The 20,002-nt window shown below is 44.0% G+C and overlaps 1 protein-coding gene and 1 long non-coding RNA gene across 5 annotated transcripts in view; one reads left to right on the forward strand and one right to left on the reverse strand.

Moving 5' to 3' along the window:
• phc1 (polyhomeotic homolog 1) overlaps positions 1 to 9,515 on the reverse strand; it is a 41,303-nt gene extending 31,788 nt beyond the window's left edge. For 3 of the 4 annotated variants that reach the window (XM_008103834.3, XM_008103832.3, XM_008103830.3), the window contains exons 1-2: positions 9,224 to 9,515; positions 4,734 to 4,801 (exon numbers count right to left, since the gene is read on the reverse strand). The gene's annotated coding sequence lies outside the window, so the exon portion shown is untranslated. The remainder of the gene's footprint in view (positions 1 to 4,733; positions 4,802 to 9,223) is intronic. The other variant, XM_008103831.3, reaches the window with a different exon arrangement.
• A 74-nt stretch (positions 9,516 to 9,589) lies between these two features.
• LOC134296428 (uncharacterized) overlaps positions 9,590 to 20,002 on the forward strand; it is a 47,186-nt gene continuing 36,773 nt past the window's right edge. The window contains exons 1-2 of the long non-coding RNA XR_010003164.1: positions 9,590 to 13,511; positions 15,924 to 16,095. This is a non-coding gene — a long non-coding RNA (uncharacterized LOC134296428). The remainder of the gene's footprint in view (positions 13,512 to 15,923; positions 16,096 to 20,002) is intronic.

The following is a 20,002-nucleotide window of genomic DNA, read 5'->3' on the forward strand; positions in this document are numbered from 1 at the left end:
TCAAGCCAGGCGTCCCCCATTCTGTATCTTTGATTTCCATTTTTTCTGCCGAAGTGAAGTATCTTGCATTTGTCCCTGTTGAACTTCATTTTGTTAGTTTTGGCCCATCTCTCTAGTCTGTCAAGATCGTTTTGAATTCTGCTCCTGTCTTCTGGAGTGTTAGCTATCCCTCCCAGTTTTGTGTCGTCTGCAAACTTGATGATCGTGCCTTCTAACCCTTCGTCTAAGTCGTTAATAAAGATGTTGAACAGAACCGGGCCCAGGACGGAGCCCTGCGGCACTCCACTTGTCACTTCTTTCCATGATGAAGACGATGCATTGGTGAGCACCCTTTGGGTTCGTTCGCTTAGCCAATTACAGATCCACCTAACCGTAGTTTTGTCTAGCCCACATTTTACTAGTTTGTTTGTCAGAAGGTCGTGGGGGACTTTGTCGAAGGCCTTACTGAAATCCAGGTACGCTACATCCACGGCATTCCCTGTATCGACCCAACTCGTAACTCTATCGAAAAAAGAGATCAGATTAGTCTGGCATGACTTGTTTTTGGTAAATCCGTGTTGACTATTAGCAATGACCGCATTTGTTTCTAAGTGTTCGCAGACCACTTCCTTAATGATCTTTTCCAGAATTTTGCCTGGTATTGATGTGAGGCTGACCGGACGGTAATTGTTTGGGTCGTTCTTTTTTCCCTTCTTGAAGATAGGGACCACATTCGCCCTCCTCCAATCTGCTGGGACTTCTCCCGTTCTCCAAGAACTCTAGAAGATAATTGCCAGTGGTTCTGAAATAACTTCCGCTAGTTCCTTCAGTACTCTTGGGTGTAGCTGATCTGGCCCTGGGGACTTGAATTCGTTTAGAGAGGCCAAGTGTTCCTGGACAACTTGTTTCCCTATTTGGGGTTGGATTTCCCCCAATCCTTCGTCCATTCCGTGTTGCTGAGGTTGAAGATGGCTTTCTTTTTCTGAGAAGACCGAGGCAAAGAAGGCATTAAGTAGTTCTGCCTTTTCCCTGTCCCCTGTTGCCATCACCCCATCTTCTCCTTGCAATGGCCCTATCGCCTCCTTTTTCTTCCTTTTTCTACCAACGTAAGCAAAAAAGCCTTTTTTGTTGTTTTTTATGTCCCTGGCAAGCCTGAGCTCATTTTGCGCTTTAGCCTTGCGAACCTTTTCCCTACAGGTGTTGGCTATACGTTTGAATTCTTCTTTGGTGATTTCTCCCCTTTTCCACTTCTTGTGCATGTCACTTTTGAGCTTTAGCTCAGTTAGAAGTTCTTTGGACATCCATTCTGGCTTCTTTGCACTTGTCTTATTTTTCTTCTTTGTTGGCACTGTTTGCATTTGCGCCTTGAGTATTTCACTTTTGAAAAACTCCCATCCATCCTTAACTCCCTTGTTTTTTAATATCGGCGTCCATGGAATGCCGCTCAGTAATTCCTTCATTTTTTGGAAGTCAGCTCTCTTAAAGTCCAGAATGCGTGTTTGACTTGTCTTAGTTTCAGCATTCCTTTGTATTGCAAACTGCAGGAGCACATGGTCACTTGCCCCTAAGGATCCAACCACTTCAACTGTATTGATCAGGTCTTCCACATTTGTTAAGATTAGATCAAGAGTTGCTGATCCCCTTGTTGCCTCTTCTACCTTCTGGACCATAAAATTATCTGCAAGGCAAGTGAGGAATTTGTTGGACTTTGTACTCTTGGCTGAGTTTGTTTTCCAGCAGATATCGGGATAATTGAAATCGCCCATGACTACTATATCTCTTCTTTGTGCCTGTTTGGTCAGCTGTTGACAGAAGGCTTCATCAAGTCCTTCATCCTGACTCGGAGGTCTGTAGTAGACACCCACGACAAGATCTTTTTGAGTCCCGGTTCCCTTGATTCTTATCCAGATGCTTTCAAGCTGGTTTCCCGGATTACAGTCTTGCATTTCTTCTGCAACGTAACTGTTTTTGACATATAAAGCTACTCCCCCTCCTCTCCCCTTTGTTCTATTTCTGTGAAAGAGGTTATAGCCCTCAATGGTTAAATTCCAGTGATGGGAGTCATCCCACCAGGTTTCAGTGATGCCTATGACATCGTATGTGTGGTGCTGTGCTAGGAGTTGGAGTTCGTCTTGCTTATTTCCCATGCTCTGAGCATTAGTGTAAAGACATGTAAGCCCCTGTGACCTCCCCTCGAACTGTTTATTTGGGATTATTGTGCTCTCTGTACTTGGTCCTTGCTGTGTTTGTGCAGCCCTCCGTTTAGCCTTTCGGCGGTTCCCTGTGGTCGTGGGTAATATAGTGTTCGCCAGGCTGTTGTTCCCCTCCCCCAGTGGATCTAGTTTAAAGTGCGCCTGATGAGGTTTGTGAGTCTGTGTGCAAAAAGATGTTTTCCTACTTGTGTGAGATGCACCCCATCGCTTGCCAGTAGTCCATCCTCTTGGAAGAGTAGACCATGGTCAAGGAAGCCAAAATGCTCCTCTTGACACCATTTTCTGAGCCAGTTATTGACCTGTACTATTTTTCCAGCCCTTGTAGAGCTGTGTCCTACAACAGGGAGGAGGGATGAAAAGATCACATGTACATTATACAGTTTTAGCTTTGTTCCCAGAGCTCGAAAATCATTTGTGATCTTTTGAAAAGTATGCCTAGCGGTGTCATTGGTACCTACATGAATCAACATAAGGTGGGGAGGGTGATGGGGCTTTAGGAGCCTGCTGAGCCTCTGAGTGATATGGTGTATTTTTGCCCCCGGGAGGCAGCATGTTTCTCGAGCCATCCCATCCGGTCTGGAAATGATGGCTTCCGTTCCTCTAAGGAGGGAGTCACCTACTACCAAGACCTGTTTCCTTTGAGGATTGACAGGGTCCCTTTTGTGCAAGACAGTGTGTATGTCCCCTGAAGAGTGTTCCTGTTGAAGAAAATCAGACAACTTCTGGATCCCACAATATACAAAAAACTAAAACAAGACCCAACTAACAAAATCACTCTGATCAAGAACACCTCCATTAACCTAGACCAGGGGTCCCTAAACTTTTTAAACAGGGGGCCAGTACACAGTCTCTCAAACCATTGGAGGGCGGACTAGTTTTTTTAAAAACTATGAACAAATTCATATGCACATTGCACATATCTTATTTTGAAGTAAAAAAACAAAATGGGAACAAATACAGTCTCAATGTTAATCATCATCATCATCATCAATATAATAAAGGGGGTTGGAAGAGACCCCTTGGGCCATTTAGTTCAACCCCTTCTGCCTTTGTGCACCAAAAGCACAAACAAAGCACCCCTGACAGATGGCCACCCAGCCTCAATGTTGATGATGATGATAATAATAATAATATATCAAGCATTCGACTTGTGATTTTGTGATTCGAAATCCAGCATATACATCTCATTTCCTGTGTTATACTATGTATTTGTGCCAACAACAACAACAACAACAACAACAACAACAAGAAGGAGAGTTGGAAGAGACCCCTTGTGCTATTTTGTCCAACACCCTTCTGCTTTTGTTCATCAAAAGCACTAGCAAAGCACCCCTTAATAATTAATAATTAATTAAATAATAATAAAAATGCCATTATAAATAAGCAAAGCTTTGAAAGGCACACACCAGGTGAAGGAGGAGGAGGGAGCTGCCACAGCGGGGGCTTGGATGGGCCTTAGTTTGGGGACCCCTGACCTAGACATATGCCAACAACTGTGCAAATCGGAAGCCCTCCCACCTAGGCTTTATGGACTCCCAAAATTCCACAAGGACTCCACCCCACTCAGACCCATTGTGAGTGCCATTGGATCCCCAACATACACCTGGCAAAATTTCTGGCTACACAGCCACAAACCCATATTGGGCTCACCATGCGCTATATCAAGGATTCAACACACTTCATAGAAAAAATCAGCAACCTGAAGCTAAGCACCAAGGACATTCTGATCAGCTTCGTTGTAGTGTCCCTATTTACTAAGGTCCAGTAGCAGACACGATCGCACTAATCAAACAAAACTTCCTAGAAGACATCACAGCCCTGTTTCACCATTGCCAAGCTACTTTCAGTGGGACAATGAATTCTATGAACAGAAAGATTGAGTGGCCATAGGGAGCCCTCTCAGCCCAGTAATAGCAAATTTCTACATGGAACAGCCCTAGAAACAGCACTAAAAAAGCCAACTACATGGTTCAGATATATTGATGACACCTTCACCATTTGGAGCCATGGAGAAGAAGAACTCATCAAGTTCCTGGACCACCTCAACAGCATCCACCCAAACATCCAATTCACCGTGGAAAAAGAAAAGGAAGGAAAAGTGCCATTTCTAGATGTTCTAGTCATCCGCAAACCCAATCAACAATTGGGCCACACAGTTTACAGAAAACCTACATACACCATAATAAAAACTCCAACCATCACCCAAGTCAAAAAAAGAAGCACAATCAAAGCCCTGACAGACAGTGCACAAAGAATCTGCAAACCTCACCTCCTTCAAGGTGATCAAAACTACCTAAACTGGGTTCTACAGGCCAATGGATACTCCACCATGGACATCAGAAGAGCTGTAAGGCCAAGAACAAATCATGAGAGTAAAGACAAAGATCCACCCAGAGGAAAGGTGTTCTTACCATACATCAAGGGAACCACTGACCACACAGGCAAACTGATGAAGAAACACAACCTACAAACTATCTACAGACCCACTAAGAAAATCCAACAAATGCTACAGTCAGTGAAGGACAAGAGGGATCCTCTTACCTGGGCAGGAGTCTACCATATACCTTGCAGCTGTGGACAGGTCTGCATAGGGACCACAAAACGCAGCGCTGAAACACAAGTCAAAGAACATGAAAGGCACTGCAGACTAACTCAATCAGAGAAATCAGTCATAGCAGAGCACTTGATGAACCAACTCTATTTGTTATTAACTGCCTTTAAATTGACTGACGGGTGGCAATCCATCGAGGGGGCAGTAAAGTCCCCCTTGATGGATTGTCACCTTGACGTGGTGAGGGGGCTTGTGTGTTCCAATGAACCTGCGGGCACAACCACGGGAGTCACACACTCCCAGGAGTGACCACAGGGGAGGCTTCAGACCAAGAACAATCCGAAGACCCAAAGACCTCAACGGCGGAGCAGGCGGAGGATAACATGGTACATGTTACAACAGCTGTGAAGACGGAAGAAGGCTGCAACACAGAGAAGCCACTCTCATTGTGTTAACCACACCACTGCTGGGACCTCAATCTGTGAAGACTGTGTGTTGACCAGCCGTGCACCGACCTCCATACATTAAAAAAAATCACGCACAGGCGTCTTCCAAGAAATGGAGGACCATCACCCTCAAACTACGAGGGATCGCCTAAGAAGAACCTCATGAATGAGGGACTTCCAAGTCAACCTGTTTCTCAACTATAATAATATTACGGTATAGTGCAATATAGTAATATATAATGCTATTATTGTGCTATGCTAACGATATAATATATTGTATGTAAATATAACTTGTAAGCCGCTCTGAGTCCCCTTCGGGGTGAGAGAGGGCGGGGTATAAATGTAGTAAATAAATAAATACATAAATAATCAGCATGATTAGGCCTTCTAAACTCAGTGCCATGGTTTCCCTGACTGAGTCTTTTAATCTGTAAATGCAGGCTTCCTCCTCTTTTTCTTCTGCTGTCTATCTTCCCAAGCATTAGTGTCCTCTCTACCTGGAAATTGTTACTGTTTTGGAAGCTGATCTGGCTATCTCTACATTTGAAATTAAGCACCAACTAGAACTTAAAAATAGTGCACATTAATATAGCCACTATTCCTGCTCGCAAACTCATTCTTCTCCCTAAAATCTTTACACAGAAAGTTCTTGGCCCACTGCATAATTGCCAGTGGAAACACATGGAGATGCTTCTCCACTCAACTATTTGCCTAAATGAATGTTTCCTTTGACATTCTAAAAATGGTCATGTACAAAACACAGCACTATATTGCTGTAATATTCACATTTAAACCAGTTAGTTTCAAAGATACTGCTTGATTCATCAATACGTTCTTTTCAACATAGGATGGCGTAGTGGGTTAAAGCCTTGTGACTGGGTTGGGTTGCTGACCTGAAGGCTGCCAGGTTCGAATCCAACCCGGGGAAAGTGTGGATGAGCTCCCTCTATCAGCTCCAGCTCCATGCGAGGAGAGAAGCCTCCCATAAGGAGGGAGTCCCCTGGGCAACGTCCTTGCAGACGGCCAATTCTCTAACACCAGAAGCGACTTGCAGTTTCTCAAGTCACTCCTGACACGAAAAAAAACATAGGAATCACTGAAAGTTACACAACGTTGCTTGTAAATATGTTTTGCACAAATGATAAAGATGATGTCTTCACACATTATGATTTCATGACAGGCTAAATTCTGTTTCCTCTACAAATGAAATTGTTGACCAATTTATCAGTTAGCTATATTACATGTAAGGTTACACTTAGTTGAGCCTTGGTCTCAGGATTAAGCTGTATAAAGAGGATTATTTTTGTTAAGTCCACAACCAGATTGTGGGTCTCTCAGAGAATTGCAACCCACCTGGGGAAAAACAACCTGAACAGAAAGCAAACCCCTATCTCTAGGACTGCAACAGACTGCAGTAACTTTGGAGCAAGAGGAAAACTCTCTCAAAATGATTTTAGAAAGGCACTGTCCTCAGACTAAGCACCTATCAACCATGTAGGTAGAGAGCTACCTTTGAAGGTGATTGTAAAGATCACTGTTATCTAGAGCCCTTTCAACATCTGAAACATCGAAAGAGCCATTGAAAGCTTCGTTTTTGTAAATACTAAAGACAAAAAGCAGGTGCACCTGCCTAAATGCTTTCAGTATTTAGCTCAGCCTGATTGGCAGCAGCTCCAAGTGGAAACCCAGCTCATGTGACACTTTATACATAGAGAGTATGAATCCTTTGTGTATAACTGATACTTAGGAAAACACTGGATGCCGCAAATATTGCAATCACATAAGAATAAGTACGAATATCCTATATACTTCATATCATGGGTTGCAAAAACATAATCTCAATAATAATAAGGTGGCTTTGCATTTTTGTATAAATAAAGTATAAATCATTTATGTATAACAGGTCCTTGGGGAAACACTGGATGCTGCAAATATTGAAATCACATAAGAATAAGTACCAATCTCCTATACACTTCCTTTCATGGGTTTCAAAACCATATTAGTAATAATGTGGCTTTATATTCTGCCCCCATATTAAAGGAGCGCAAGGGGAAGCAGTACTAATGAATATAAGCATCACCATCATTGCTTGAGGATACATTCACACATATGATCAGGGTCAAAACTTCCAAAGGCCCTTCCACACAACCACATAACCCAGAATATCAAGGCAGATAATCCACAATATCTGCTTTGAACTGGATTATCTGCTTTATAATCCAGTTCAATGTGGATTTTATGTAACTGTGTGCAATGGGCCCAAGGCTCAAGATGTAATGACAGAGGACAAGGGCAATGCTAATCAAAATAACAGCCAGGCAAAGGAAATAGTTCATCCAAAAACAAACACCCCTTCTACACTGCCATATAATCCAGATTATCAAAGAGATAATCCACTGTATCTGCTTTGAACTGGATTATATGAGTATACACTGCCATATAATCCAAAGCAGAAAATCTGGATTTTATATAGCAGAGTAGAAGGGGCCAAAGTCAGGAAAAAGTTCCAAAGACCAGAAATCCTCTAGAATCATAGAATCAGAGTTGGAAGAAATGACATGGGCCATCTAGTCCAACCCCTGCCATGCAGGAAAAGCACCCCTGACAGATGGCCATCCATCTTGGAAACTTCAGATGGTCCAAAGAGCAGTTGCCAGGTTGCTAACTAGCTGCAGTAAGCGGACAACCCCCTTATTGCAGCAGCTCCACTGGCTACCAAGCTGTCACTGGGCACAATTCAAAGTGCTAGTTATGACTTTTAAAGCCCAAGACGGCTCAGGTCCAGGCTATTTGGCTGATCATAACCCCTTGTACAAATCTGCCCAGACCCTGAGATCTTCAGGAGGGGCCTTTCTCTCGGTCCCACCTCCATCTCAAGCTTGGTTGATGGGAACAAGAGAGTGGTGGTTGACTCTAACTCCAGAACTCTCTTCTTCCCAGGGAAGCCATAATGTTTTCTTCCTTGCTATTCTTTCAGCAGCAGGCTAAAACCTTTTTATTCAGGCAGCCTTTTAAAGATGATGGTGTTTAAGATCTAGTCAGGGGGTGCTAGTTTTTAACTTTGAATATGTTTTGATGGATTTTAACTGCATTTTTATTGCTGTTTGTGTTCAATTCTGTTTTAATTTTTGTGTATTTTAAATTATGTGCTAATGCTTTTATGTCAAGCCACTTTGAGTCCCCTTTGGAGAGATAAAGTGGGATATAAATAAATATAGTAATAATAATAATGCGAAGCCCCCAATGGCGCAGCGGATTAAACCGCTGAGCTGCTGAACTTGCTGACTGAAAGGTCGGTGGTTTGAATCTGGGGCGTGGGGTGAGCTCCCACTGTTAGCTCCAACTTCTGTCAATCTAACAGTTTGAAAACTTACAAATTTGAGTAATCAATAGGTACCACTCTGGCGGGAAGGTAACAGCACTCCATGCAGTCATGCAGGCCACATGACCTTGAAAGGTGTCTATAGACAACGCCGGCTCTTCAGTTTAGAAATGGAGATGAGCACCAACCCCAAGTCCGACATGACTTAATGTCAGGGGAAAACCTTTACCTTTACTTATAATAATAATCCAGCCTCTAATTGCAAACTGTCCCAAAGGATGCACTGCACCCACAGCCATGTGTTTGGGTGCACAGGTTGAGCATTGCTTGTCCGGAATCCTCCAAAATTGTTAGTGACACCTTCTGCTGTCTGATGGTTCAACTTTGTTCCAAATATTGTGCAGCAAACGGTCTTCAGGCTATGCACGCAAGGCATGTTATGAAGCAAACGTCAGTTTTGTGTTTCGCCTCCGAAATGCCTCATTCTGCATACGCAAGGAGGACAAAATCTCCCAAACCCTAAGCATTTCGGCTAAGGGATGCTCAACCTGGATAAGCGCAGTCCCCAAAATAGCGCAGACTGGCAATAATAAAGGCCCTACTAGAAAACCAAATTGGGAGTGGGGAAGGGGCGTGTTCCTGGGCGGGAAAGGAGCAGGGCTGGCGGCCTTCCCTTGCGGATTTCGGCTCCAGGCCGGCGGCACTCGCTTACCTCGCTAGGCCCGGCTTGGGAAGGGGCGGGGAGAAGCGGCGGCAAGGCGAGAAGCGGAGGGAGGGGGCAGAGCCGGGCCCAGCGGCAACAAGCGGGCGACAACCGCGCCCCCTCGGCGGCAGTAGCAGCGGCGGCGGCGGCCTTCCTCCTTGACGACCAGCTCCGCCACACCGGAAGCAGCCGTGAGAAGGGGGGGGGGCTTCTTTGGCACCAGACCTCCTCTACCTCCTTCTTTCCTCGCTCGCGCGCGGCCTCTTTCTCATAGACACACACACTCCATCTCCCTCTTTCCCCCTTTTTTCTCCCTCCCTTCCACTTCCTGCCAGAGGTGGCGCCCGAGAGCCTCTCTTCCGGGCCACGTGACCAACCTTTTTCCCCCCTCTCCCCTTGAGCTCCCTGGGATTTGCTGTTGCCATGGAAACCAGAGGGCCGGCCCCCAGGCTTTTAAGAGGCCTTCCTCCTCCCTTTTCCTTTGCAGAGGCCTCCTTCTCCACGGCATTGGGACCACCATTCATTCTTTAAACAGTTATGTGTTACATTTAGACAGATTAAAACAAAGCCTACATACAAACATACCAAAAACAAACCCCCCACATCAACAGCAACAAAAGATGATGGGCCCTTCCAGATAGGCCCTATATCCCAGGATCTGATGCCTGGTTTTCTGCCTTAAACTGTATTACAGTAGAGTCTCACTTATCCAACCCTCATTTATCCAACATTCTGGATTATCCAACACATTTTAGTAGTCAATGTTGAAAACATTGTTGTCAATGTTGCATTGTGATATTTTGGTGCTAAATTTGTAAATACAGTAATTACTACATAGCATTAATAATAATAATAAATAATTATAAAATTTTATTTATACCCCGCCACCATCTCCCTATGGGGACTCGGGGCGGCTTACATGGGGCCATGCCCAGAATAGTACAATATAACAACATATAGAAGTACAACACATCACAACACAGTGAACAATACAATAGATAATAATATACATTACAATGCAAAATCAAGGAAACAATAAAAACAAGGGCGGGCCACATTAATATTAAGTTAAAACTCGGGGTGAGAAAGACATAAGAATAAAACCACAAAGAACAGGGTCATAAGATAGTGGTGCAGTCTAGAGGATAGATATTAGAAGGGAGCAACGAAAAAGAAATATAAAGTAGTTACTCTCCAAAAGCACAACGGAAGAGCCATGTTTTCAAGTCTTTCTTGAAGGCTACTAATGTGGGGGCTTGCCTAATCTCAATGGGCAGTGAGTTCCACAATCGGGGGGCCACAGCAGAGAAGGCCCTCTCCCTTGTTCCCACAAGGCAGGCCTGAGATATCGGCAGTGGCGACAGGAGAGCCTCCCCTGATGATCGAAGGGATCGGGCAGGTTTATGATAGGAGATACGGTCACGAAGGTAGGTGGGTCCCAAACCCACCTACCTTCATTAATGTGTAATGAACTACTTTTTCAGTCAAATTTGTTGTATAACATGATGTTTTGGTGCATAATTTGTAAAATCATAACCTACGTATTTTGATGTTTCATAGGCTTTTTCTTAATCTCTCCTTATTATCCAACATATTCGCTTATCCAACGTTCTGCTGGCCCGTTTATGTTGGATAAGTGAGACTCTACTGTATATGAGTCCACAGAGCACAGTGGGTTTAACTGCTGAGCTGCTAAAATTGCTGACCAAAAAGCTGGCAGTTCGAATCCGTGGAAGCCGGTGAGCTCCCGCTGCTAGCACCAGCTTCTGCCAACCTAGCAGTTTGAAAACATGCAAATGTGAGTAGATCAATAGGTACCGCTCCTATTGGCGGGAAGGTAACAGCGCTCCATGCAGTCATGCCAGCCACATGACCTTGGAGGTGTCTACGGACAATGCCGGCTCTTTGGAGATGATCACCAACCACTAATGCCTTGAAAGATCTCTCCAGCTACTACAAAGAGAACCACCTGAAGCCTAACTCTCCCAAGACACAAGTGTGTGCTTTCCACCTACGTAACTGTGAAGCCAACAGGAAACTGAAAGTTACTTGGGAAAGCCAAGAGCTCGAACACTGTTTCCATCCTAAATACCTTGGTGTCACCTTAGATCGAACACTAACAGATAGGAAACACTGCATGAACACCAAGCACAAAGTAGCTGCATGCAACAACATCCTGTGGAAACTTACTGGCAGCGCATGGGGTGCAGACCCACAAGTAATAAGAACATCAGCCCTGGCCTTGTCTTTCTCAACTGCTGAGTATGCCTGCCCTGTCTGGCACAAGTCTGCCCATGCGAAGCAGGTGGACATAGCACTGAACGAAACATGCAGAATAATCAGAGGATGCCTTAAACCTACACCTGTTGATAAACTCTGCAAGGTAGCTGGCATTGCCCCTCCTGACGTGCGACGGGAAGTTGCTGCTAACGGTGAGGGAAATAAGGTCGAACTTTGTGAAAGCCACCCACTGCATGACTATCAGCCTCCTCCCACCAGGTTCAAATCAAGGAAGGGCTTCATGAGAACTACCACTCCTCTTGATGTTCTTCTAGCAACAGCAAGGGTGTCCCTCTGGGCAGCTAAACCAGGCAATCCCAACTGGATGGCCCCCCATGAGGGTCTTCCTCCAGGGGCAAACCAAGAATGGGCAACTTGGAAGTCCCTGAACAGACTGAGAAGCGGAGTGGGCAGATCAAAAGACAACTTGGCAAGGTGGCACTACCTGGAGGTGACCTTGTGTGACTGTGGAGCAGAACAAACAACTCCGCATATGTATGCTTGCCCACCATGCCCTGCCTCATGCACAGAGGAGGAGTTGTTCAAAGCCATGGACAATGTGGTCGCTGTTGCCCACTTTTGGTCTAAAACTATTTAGCTGCTTGTGATTTCCTTTATTTTATCACTTTTAAACTTATTTACTATGCAATGCTTTTGACACGAAATAAATAAATAAAGCACCAACCAGCATGAAGTCAGCACAACTAGACTTAATGTCAGGGTGAAACCTTTCCCCTGATGTTAAGTCCAGTCATGTCTGACTCTGGGGGTTGGTGCTCATCTCCATTTCTAAGCCGAAGAGCCAGCGTTGTCTGTAGACACCTCCAAGGTCATGTGGCTGGCATGACTGCATGGAGCGCCTTTACCTATATGAGTCTGATAATCTCGGATAAACAGAAAACCTGGGATCAGACCCTGGATATAGGGCCTGTCTGGAAAGGGCCTAAAAGTGCGTTTTCTATAATAATGCTACATCCTAAACCAGTGGTTTTCAACCTGTGGGTTCTTATCAGTTCATCAGTAAATTGACTGAAATCAACAAAAATTAATGCTAAAATAAATATTAAAGGTACCACTTGATTCCTTCCTTACTTTCTTACTTTATACATGGTCATTTTGTTTGAGCTTGACCTTGTAAAAATGGTACCTAAGCATAGGATATGGAGCATAGGGAAAAACTATTGGGAACAAATCCATTTCCAGTATTCCTAGGATACTGCAGTAGATAAAGATACAATGATAACAATTGTAAACCTGTTGCATGGTGAATGGTGCAAACAGTATAATATTTGAAGGTGTAGATTTGGCACTAACCTGATCAATTTGTACACTTCCAGAGTCTGTGGTGTACAATTTTAAAGAATTTGCATGTTGTCAAAAGTGCTGCAAAGGTTGCAATCTGAGGCTTCATCATCAGACAAACAGAGGAATTATTGCTAGTGGGTAGGAACCTGGGGTAGTGGAGAAGTACTGTATGATTCTGCACCAGCTGAAGAGCAGGGAAGAAAAATCTATATACTGATATATATATTTGGATCTGAAATATAGTCACTGACTATGCAAAGGTTTCACTGCAAAGGCAATGGGAAAGTAGGGGCTTGGGAGACTGGGACTCAGAACATGTACTGCATCACCATCATTTTCTTTTTCACTTCCTCATGCTTCCTCTTCAGCCAGGTTTAGGGACAACACTCTTCATCCGTTGCCTTTTTGCTCATGATTCTACCTGTCTCTTTTCGTTATTTGCAGATCATTCATGGCTATCGGACCCACTCCCCATGCATGTCAACGGGGAGATCTACCCTACGAGCTGTAATCAAGACACTTATTATTGCTCCTCTTTGGAGTCACTAATCAGCAAAAAAGGAACCTACCTGGGGGATAGATTGACAGGGTTCATTCTTTCCTGATGCTGTTCAATAAAAACAATCACTTCTTTCTGTTGTCGAAACCCCAGGACCTCAGAAGACCGCAAAAGCCATAGCCAAAGAAGATGCCAGCAAGGCAAAGCCTAAAGGTGACCTTTCTTCCAGAAACACAATCTGGCTACCACTCAGCTTTGGTCCAGTTCTCAATTGCACAACTATACACACCAGGGGAAACACAGTGCTAATCCTATTATCCCTTCAGGTGGTAAAATATACAATCACTCATCCTTGCCACAAAAAGCTTTGACACCCAACACTGGACCCAACAACTTATTTATTTATTTAATTAATTTATATATTGCTCTTCTCCCTTGGAGGGACCCAGAGCGGTCTTACACAATGGCAGAATTAGATGCCACATATAATACAAAATGTAGTAAAACCAAATATAAAACACAATTAAAAGTCTGTATCCAAATCAAATTAAAACAATAAAACCCATGTGACCATTACAGCAGGGGCAGTTTCGAATCAAAGTCAGAGCCAGTCCGTGTTCAACTTAATATTAATTCACAGAATCCATCAGGTCATATCAACTCATATATTAGGATGGGCCAAAAGCTTGGTCCCACAGCCAGGTCTTCAGCTGCTTCCTGAAAGACATGAGTGAGAGGGCTTCCCTTTTCTCCCTTGGCAAGGAGTTCCACAGCCATGGAGCCACCACTGAAAAAGCCCTGTCTCTCATCTCCGCCAACCGCACCTGTGACGGCGGCAGGACCGAGAGCAGGGCCTTGTTCAAAGATCTTAATCTGCGGGATGGCTTGTAGGGGGAGAGAAGTTATGAGAGGTAAATTGGACCAGAGCCGTTTAAGGTTTTGTAGGCCAGAGCCAGCACTTTGAATTGTGCCCGGAAGCTAACAGGCAGCCAGTGGAGTTGCTTCAACAGAGTTGTATGCTCCCCAAATGGTGCTCCAGTTAGTAATCTGGCTGCAGAATGTTGGACTAGTTCCAGTTTCCAAACAGTCTTCAAAGGCAACCCCACGTAGAGTGCATTGCAATAGTCCAAACAAGACGTAACAAGAGCATGGACCACTGTGGCCAAGTCAGGCTTCCCAAGGTACGGGCGCAGTTGGTGCACAAGTCTGAGTTGTGCGAAGGCCCCCCTGGCCACCACCAAAACCTGGGGTTCCAGACTCAACGATGAGTCCAGGAGGACTCCCAAACTGCGAACCTGTGCCTTTAGAGGGAGTGCGACCCCATCCAGCACAGGCTGTAATCCTATCCCCTGTTTGGCCTTGTGACTGACCAGGGGGACCTCTGTCTTGTCTGGATTCAACTTCAATTTGTTCTTCCTCATCCAGTCCGACACAGCAGCCAGGCACTGGTTCAGGATTTGGACAGCCTCCTTGGATGCTGGAAAAAAGGAGTGATAGAGTTGGACGTCATTCGCATACAGATGACACCGAACTCCAAAACTCCGGATGATCTCACCCAGCGGCTTCATGTAGATGCTAAACAACAGAGGGGACAATACTGAACCCTGTGGGACTCCACAAGACAACGGTTGTGGGGTCTAAGAGCTGTTCCCTATCAATACCTTCTGGGTACGTTCCTCAAGAAAGGACTGGAGCCACTGCAGAACAGTGCCCCCAAGCCCCATTCCAGCAAGGTGACTGTAAAGATGTCAGAAAGGGGGAGAAATCCTTCCAAAAATCCCACCTCTGACACCGATTGTGGAGAAGGATGATGTTTCTATTAATTAATTATTATATATTTTATATCCGCTGCCACCAGTTATTAAACATGTTTTTATTTAAAAGCTGCCACCAAATTATAGAGGTTTTATAATGCTGCCACCAAATTACAAAGGGGATCATCAATTCTTGCTACCACTATAGGAATACATAGCCACTAGCTACTTAGAGAGGAGACTTTTATTTTTCTTCTTCTTGTTTATTCTTGATGTGTGTATATATGACAGACTGAGATGTTTGAGAGAACAATAACAAGTTTATTCAGGCACAGCTTAATGGATACAATTCTCACTTAGAGGCACTTTCCTTAACAATTGCAATAACAGAATGAGGTGATTCAAACTTCCTAAAATTCCACTTCAATCACAGAATATCTGTTCCTAGTCAGGAGACAGACTACCTTAAAATAAGTCACCAAACTTATTTTAAACTGACTCAAATCAGCACGTGAGCCTCCCTGATTCTCTCAACTGAGAATCAGACTTCCCTGTACCTTATCAGGGCACAGACTACCTAAAATAAGTCACCAAACTTATTTTAGAATTGACTCAAATCCCACATTTGAGCCACCCTGATCCCCCAACTGAGAATCAGACTTCCCTGTGGTTCGCTGACCACAGACACTGACTGACTGACTGACTGACTGACTGAGTTTTCCTCCAAATTCTGCTCTCTCTTCAGCTAACCCAGTTGGCTCCGCCTCCTCTGTGGCAACCAACTCTGAGTGCTGAGTAACTGAAATATTAACCCTTTTTAAAACACAGTTAAACATGGCATCTGTAAATTAAAATTCATACTTCTTTACAGTGACCCAGAAGGATACCGTGGTCTACAGTATCGAAGGCTGCTGAGAGATCCAGGAGAACCAACAGGGACACACTCCCCCTGTCGAGCTCTCTGCGGAGATCATCCACCAAGGAGACCAAGGCCATCTCAGTTCCATGCCCTTGATGGGACAAATAGTGGCCATTTCAAACTGGTGAGTTAAAATGTATAGAATAATGTTTTAACTTCCAAGGGAAAAGTCTATTGTATTGTGGAATCAGGGTGCTCCCAGTGTATAGTTTGTCTGGATTTTTTTAGCTGCACCCTCTGAGAATTCATCAGCTGTTGGGAAAGGAGTGAGATGTTGTTGGTGTAGGTGAGCTTGAAGTTGAAGGTGACCCCCCCCCCCCCCAATAAAAGATAGTAATAGTTTGCTAAGGACAAGGACATCAGGCTGGATAATAAGGGTTAAGTCTTCGTCAATTTTGAAAGGCACAATAACAACAACAACAAGGACGCTTCCCATGTTAGATAGTGTGTCCATTTAATCAAGGCTTTATGTCCTATATTTCATATATTTATAGCAGAAGGTAACAAATTTATTACTGGAAGCCATGTCACAAAAGTTATTTGACTTTTTCCATCTGAGTCATACCTAGGCTAAAGAATTAATGACTCTTCTAATTGTTTCCTATCTCAATCAACAACTCACAAACAAAAGGGACTCCCTTTTGAGCTGAGAAACATTTACATATCTAGGCTAAAGGTTAGCCAAGCAATTATGCTTTATAATCTTTCCCTTGCCATTCATTTTCCCTTCCTGCATGAACCCCTTGTATCCTTTGCGCCGTCTCCCAGTTCTAGGGGGACCCCAAAAGCCTCTCGCCTGCTGTGCTGATGGGGAACCTCTAGGCACCCTTGCTTTTCCCCCCTAGAAAACACAGGGGAGATCGAAGCCCCCTGAAAGCCCCATGGATGAAACTTGTGTTTGTCTCCCAACACAATGGGGATGCTGGATCTCCTTTTCACCCCCACTGTGAGTCCCACATGTGTCTCCTATCAATTATATATTTTTATTATTATACTTTATAATATCTTGCCCCCATATAAAATGAAGCACAGTGACCCCATTGTGAACTTTAGCCAGCATTCCATCCTGACCTGGGTGCCACCAGCCTGCCCCAGGCCCATATTCTAACTCAATGGACTTATCATGATCATCATCTGGAAATAACACAATGGACTCTTTCTTAAGCCTCAGAAGGCAAAGCCAGACCACTTAAGAATGGAGCAACCTTTGGACATTCTAATCATTTCATATAAATGGCACATATCCTCTGCAGAGAGGCAAGGTATGCCACAGCTGTCAAGACAATGCCATTTCCCCTTCCTGGATTCTGAATCACCTAATCCTATCAAGACTGCTGATGCTGATGCCTTTTGGGAAATGGAACTGACATCTAGGTGTCAGACCCTATTCAAGGCACTTTTTATACGGCTCAGGCCCTACCTATCTCCATGATCGCATCTCCCCCTATGAGCCAGTGCGGACCTTGAGATCATCCGGGGAGGCTCTTCTCGCGCTCCCACCACTGTCTCAAGTGCGGCTGGTGGGGACGAGGGAACGAGCCTTCTCGGCAGTGGCCCCCCGGCTCTGGAATGCACTGCCAAAAGAGATCAGGCAATCCCCTACATTATCCAATTTCCGTAAGGAACTGAAGACCTGGTGGTGTCGGCAGGTTTTTCAGTAATTACATTGGAATACCACCGATTTCTGGGCTTGAATATATTGCACAAGATTTCTCTAATTTAAAACGATACATTTTAATATATTGGGTTTATGGTTCCCGTCCCCTTGATCAGGTCATGTAAGTGTTATTTATTTCTATAATTGTATTTTTACTTTGCTTAATAATGTGCTATTATGTTTGTTATGTAATGTTTGTGTTGTTTTTATGACTGGAAACCACCCTGAGTCCCATCCGGGAGATAGGGCGGTATATAAATAAAGTTTTATTGTATTAATATTATTATCTCAATCCCCTTATCAATAGAACAAGTCCAGCTTGTAGGGTCCAAGGCTCTCGCTGGGCTGTCTGACAATGGGCCCAGGAAGGGCCAGTCATAATCCAGCCATTAGACAAGTTTTTTCTGTTGGACTTACCTGGGAGTTTTTAGTGTTTGGGACACTGGGCTTCATCAGAGACTGTACATGCAAAATGACAATAAGAGTTTCAACAGTAAGATACAATTAATGATTAATTAGTTTTTTATTGTTGTGTGCCTTCAAGTCATTTCAGACTTATGGTGACCCTAAGGCAACCTTATCACAGAGTTTTCTTCTCAGGATTTATTCAAAAGGAATTTGACTTTGTCTTCCTCTGAGGCAGAGCGTGCAGATAACCCAGTCCTGCTTTGAGCTGGGTTATCTGAGTCCACACGGCCATAGATTTCAGTTCAAAGCAGATGTGGGATTTTATTAAGCTGTGTTGAAGGGGCCTTAGAGTGTGAATAAAGAGGGTTCAGAGCCATAGTCCCTGATCTGTTGAGATCACTGATATTCCAATCTCAGAAAAAGGCCAATGAAGGGCTAAGGGAAAATACAAGTATACCTTAGTTAGCAAAGCATCAAGCAACAAAATTCCTTTTTTGAAAAGGCATTTTATGCCTGCTGGTGCCTCTTTTGACTTGGTGTCCAGGAAGATATCTGCTTTGTTAAACAGGGTACAACTATAAACGTATTTCAACCACTTAACGGAACTGAAAAGTGGTCACAAAGGCAACCAAGCAAGAAGAAGCTTAGGTGTCCACCACTTTGTTGGAGCAAATCTGGAAAGTGCAATGGGTGCCATCACCAAATGGCTCCCAACGTCTCATCACAATAGCCAAGACATTGTCACCAAAAGAGGATCACAATTCAGATGTTGCATTTTGTTAGCTTATATCTCTTCCGGCAGGCCTACCCAGGGAGTCTTTAAGCATAATTTTAAATGCATGTCCTTTGTTTAATCTCTGTTTTGTGTATTTTAATATGTATTTTATAGAGCAACGTTTTAGTGTGTAGCTTTTATAGAGATACATTTTAATATGTGTATTTGTGGTCTTTCTGCAGTGTTTATGTGTTTTAATTGTTCTGTAATCCACCTCAAGCCATGAGGAGAGGCAGGTAAGAAATAGAATTATTAATTAAATATCAAAGCTTTTATGTGGAAGCACCAAGAAAATACTGCTTTCGGTGAAAAGAACTTTATTAAAATGAATTTCAAATCTGAGGAGGAAACATGATAGAGAAGAAAAATGTGTAATCTGAGTACTGGTCCATAGAAGAGGCCACATAGAGGGGGAAAGAACTGCAAAGAGGGAAAAAAACCAAGAAACTCAAGTTATGTCGTTAGCTCTATTGCCACCTAGTGGCACATTGTCTCTTGTGCAAGCATATTTTCATCTTCCTTCGGGTGGCAGGCAGAGAGTGAAGGAATTGATCCCCCCCCCCCAAAAAAAATCAAATCCTAGATTTTCTAACAATGCAAACAAGAGCAATCTGGTAGAAGACCAAATAGAAAAGGCAAACGGGTAAGTCTTAGAGCTAAGTACCGTAATTTGCCCAATTAGTCACATCTAAGGCAGTGGTTGGATGTGAGCATGAATAAAACAAACCACATATTCAGGGGCGGTCCAAACGCTACACGAAGTACGCGGTTGTGGAAGGCGCCATCCTCCGCCATCCTCCGCCATCCTCTAGAGGACGCCTCTGGCAAAGGCTCAGCTTCCTGGCCATCCTGAGATGTTGTGAGGTCTGTTGGAATTGAGGCAAGTGAGGTTTACATATCTGTGTAATGATGTCCAGGGTGAGAGAAAGGAAGTCTGCTGGAAACAGGTGTGGGTTTTGCCATTGGCCACCTTGATTAGCATGTAATGGTCTTGCAGCTTCAAAGCCTGGCTGCTTCCTCCCTGGGGGCATCCTTGGTTTGGAGGTATTAGCTGGTCCTGATTGTTTCCTGCTTGGATTTCCTGTTTCAGATTGTTATTCTTTATTTGCTGTCCTGATTTTAGAGTTTTTAAAAATACCTGTGGTCTTTTTATTCCTATGGATTCCTAAGGACCCTCAGTGCTCTTCCATA

Source organism: Anolis carolinensis, chromosome 2 (assembly GCF_035594765.1).
Source record: "Anolis carolinensis isolate JA03-04 chromosome 2, rAnoCar3.1.pri, whole genome shotgun sequence".
NCBI lineage: Eukaryota > Metazoa > Chordata > Lepidosauria > Squamata > Dactyloidae > Anolis > Anolis carolinensis.